The sequence below is a fragment of the Metopolophium dirhodum genome, chromosome 1 (assembly GCF_019925205.1).
Source record: "Metopolophium dirhodum isolate CAU chromosome 1, ASM1992520v1, whole genome shotgun sequence".
Taxonomy (NCBI): Eukaryota; Metazoa; Arthropoda; class Insecta; order Hemiptera; family Aphididae; genus Metopolophium; species Metopolophium dirhodum.
In genome coordinates, this window is record NC_083560.1 from 72,934,467 (window position 1) to 72,939,078 (window position 4,612).

The following is a 4,612-nucleotide window of genomic DNA, read 5'->3' on the forward strand; positions in this document are numbered from 1 at the left end:
AACTACTATAACCGTGATTGGAGAAAAAAGACGGGAAAAACGAAGAAAATGGCAAAGCGGACGAATAGTCTTCGACCACGGAAATTACGTGAAACATCGGTGATAATATTTGATGTTATTACTTATACAGTCATATAATTATATCATATATGCCAATACGTCTATGAACCACACGTCAAATAGTTGTATCGTGCCTATTTCGCGAAGCCATCTAATCCGCATGCCCTACAGCAATATAGTGGCGTAACTATAAACTATTGGCCACATGCAATTTTAGCATAATATGTAATTACTTAATGAAACTAAGATTCGCCAAGTTTTAAATAATTATCAAGTATAAACAATAAAGAAAGGTAGAATCAAAGAGAAACTCTTTCGATTTGTATGGTTTTAAAAAAATATGATGGAGAAATATTCAACGTTTTTTCTCATATTAGTGATATTACTAAAATTACTTGTTCAAACTAGTAATTAATATTTTTCGAATTACAATATAATAATTAAAGTCTTATTAAATCGTTATTTTTCGTTTAATTATCAAATGTCGTCAAAATTGGAATTTCAAATGTATTTAGAAAACAATTATTGTGCCAATGTATTTTCTGTAATGTATTAATATAGGCAGTGGCGCCGAAGTCCAAAATTTTACCTATGACATTAGACACCTCCACATAAAATTTTGACACCCAGTTATTTCTTATAATTACCTTACCATACACCAAGTATAGTTTTCATGTTGTCTATTAAACAAATTTTCATATAATAACTATAGAACGTCAAAGGTGACCCCCTACCTACTAAAATCGCCTATGACAATTGTCATAGGTAAATATATATTTTGGTGCCACTGAATATAGGTAGATATTGTATTTGATAAAATGGGATGATGTGATAACACACTTATCATCAGTCATCACCATTCTAGCCAACGAACATATAGTGTTCACTTTTTCATCTTTTCATATCGTGTTATTAATTATATCAATTTGTTGTTAAATAAAATAAACTTGTTAAATATTAGTTGATGTTTTATTTAATACATAATTTTCATACATAATAGTTTAATATTGTTTTAGGTACCTACTTTTTCATGTTTTTGAACAATATCAATAATCAACAAATCAATTTGCTCAGAAACCACCCTCGTACTTCAACAATGAATATTGAAGCATTTTTACTCCTTCAAAAGGTGATGACAGGCACAAAAACAACACATCACTGTAAAACCAATGCATTCATCACTCCGCTCAGAATCTATAATTATACCAACTTAACAGCTCTACGATTTATACGAGTAGGTAATATATTATTATACTTTTATTTAGTGTTTAGGTATTAGACAATAAACAAATTTAAAAATACTCGTATTTTCAAATTGTTTAGTAAACGATTTGTTATAATGACAAGGTGCCAAGGTCCCCCTTATAATGTAAATGGATAATAATTGTACTTGCAGTATCAAAGTTGTTTTGTGAAATTAGTTTTTTTCTGCTCACATCGTTAGTACGATTTCTTGTAATACAAGTAAAGTGATATGTTTTATTATAATACAATAATTATTGCGCTGTGCGTAGTATCGAAGTGCGCAATAAAGATTATAGTATCGGTAATTTCCATTTCACACGCATCGAGAAATTGATAAAGGTCATAAGGGGATAATATAATATTGTATATAAGGTGGATTTAAGATTTTAACTAAACAATTTTCAATCATTTTAATTCTGATTTTATATTTTATGTAAGTACAATTTATCATAAAACTCCGAGGACCCCTGCAGTGCGATGCACATGTGTAACTATCGTGCCACTGTATATAGTTACGGCCACGGTACGTCGCCACCGAGTGCACGCTTAACCCGGTACGGAATTTCGTTTATCGGTCGTCGTCTCATATGGGGTCCCTAATTATGTCAGGGCCCGGGGCTGCAGCCCCCTAGCTCCCCTAAGTAGGGCTCTGCTGCTACCCACTGAGGTAGTATCATAGTTATTGAGAAAGGAACTAAGTTCGTTTAAAAAAAAAATCAAACATATAACAGAGATTATTTTTTGCAGTAAAAATGGGTAGGTAGTTTCACTGGTTTGTTATAACACCCCCAGCCGCGTGAAATCCTAACGCCAGGTTTGTTATCTTTCCGCTATCCATAATATTATAATAATAATAACACAATATTATAGTATTATAGGTAGTATAAATTATAAAATACAAGTGACAATAGTTAATTTTTTAATATGTATTATAATAATAATAATTATCATAATATTATATAAGTGATAATAATTCATTTTTTAATTTGTATAATAATAATATGTAAATTAATAAAAAATGTAATAATACAAATTAGGTAGGTAATTTATCTAATAATAATAATTATACAAACAAAATTAAATTTAAGATGGTGGCTCAATTTTTCCTTAAAAAATACCTATGGTCCGTTTTTTTTATTCCGTTGAAATATTAGATTAATAACGTGATATATTTGATTGACGGCGAAATAACAAACCTGTACCCAAAAATTTACAAAACGATTATTATTTGCATAATTGTTTATACGTGAGTATTGTACTTACCTATACATGTAGCCAAATTACAAATGCACCAATAACAATTTACATTTCTGTGTTCCACAATATTATATCTTACTTAATTGACAATAAACTATTGTTTTTACTTGATCAACTAATTTGTAAATTTAATATTTTAATATTTTACTTAATATATATACTGAGTGATTCATCAAGCATGTTCATCCCCTTTTAGTTTTTCGATAATATACAAAATAAGATTTTAGAATTGTTGATATATTTAGAGGCCATATTTTAAAATTCTTAAGATTTTTTGGGCTACTTATAAAGTGTTTTGTGGAGATAACTTTTATTTTTTTTTAAATGAGAACCCCTCCCTTTTCTACTGTTAATTATTTAGCGAATAATTTGTCTGAAAATGTTTATGAAGGTAATAGTGGTAGCGGTAACTAATTAAAAATTCGAACTTGTAGTTTTTCTGTTAATGTCCTGTGTAATAAAGATAATGGGTCCATAGTAATGGGTTTAGGAGATATGAGGTTATGTTGATTTTAACAGTTTGGTGACTAATATTAATCCATCATCATTTACAATTTGTCATAACAGTCGAAGTATAATAAATACTAGATCCAATATTACCTATATCCATTTTATATTTATGTAAAACCATTTATAAGGACTATAATTATCCTTAGTATAAACAATAAACATATTAATAACTTAGAAACTACTTGTACCTACACATTTTGAAATAGGTACCTACAGCAAAATGCTCAAAAAAATATCCACTAAATAATAAATGAACAGTAAAAAACGGGCGTTCTCATTTAAAATACAGAAGTTTGTTTCACCACATGAATCTCCAAATCACGAAAAATCTGGAAAATTTGAAAATATAATCCTTAAAGTAGTAATAGTTATACCAAAAAATTTCAAAAATCAGAATTTAAATAAATTCATAATAGGAAATAATGGGGTGTGAGGCATGCTTGATGAATCACTCTATATATTGCATAGGCGCAACTGATTCTGCATGTCGACATGTCGTTGCCTGTGACAAATTAAATGCCAATGGATTTATCCATACTTAAACTCGGTTGAATGTAAACTACACATATTTTTAACACAGTAATTTGGGTGGTTTTGACCAAATATAAAACCTTCTAAAAAGAAAAAAAACACAAACAAACAAAATTTACAAAAAATTCGATTCGAAGTGCGCACATCCTCGGATATAGGATTACCTGCAGTGTACCAAATTTCAACACCACGGAGTGCGATAGACTTGGCTGTTGATCGCTTACACACACACACACACACACACACACGTATTTTATTTATACAGAAGATCATCGAAAAATCATAGGAGGTTGTGCCCATAGCTAAATCCTTACCGGACGTTCCTATTTGCGTAGTAGTATTCATGTTGAGATAGGTTACCTATGGTTTTCTGTTATTTCGACCGCCGGCGCATTGATGTAGGTATTCGCTGTTATTTCCACGTTTCATGACTCTTCCTCGTTTTCGCACGTTTCGTCACGCAAGCCGCACACACCGTCTAAATACGCACCGCCGCACCGGTTTACGTAACCGTGCTGCGAGGTACGTATAATATTATTATTAAACATAGACGCACACAAACATACATATATACAGACAGCGTGTATAATAACATCTATTATAATATGTGAGCACGGCGAACGCATTACGTGTTTTGTTCTATTACACCGGTCCGGAGAGAAGAGCGTGAAAGAGTGAGAGGGAGTGAGACGGACAACAACCGCGTCGTACAGGTATATAGGTACAGACGCGGCGCGACCTCTTGTTCTACCGACACAGTAATAATAATAACCCAACGACGACGACACTTTATTATACTGCACGCATACGAATTGTTTAATAATATTATTGTAGTGTTGCAGGTATACCGAGGTACCTATATCGACACCCCCATTCCGAGAGGGGACTCCCCTCCACCGTTTCCTCTCTTCCACCACCTGGTCCGACCGCGGTTCCCCCGATCGCGGTATTACACACGGCGATAATAATATAATAATTATGCATCGTGCCTACTCGGCGTTTCAACTTT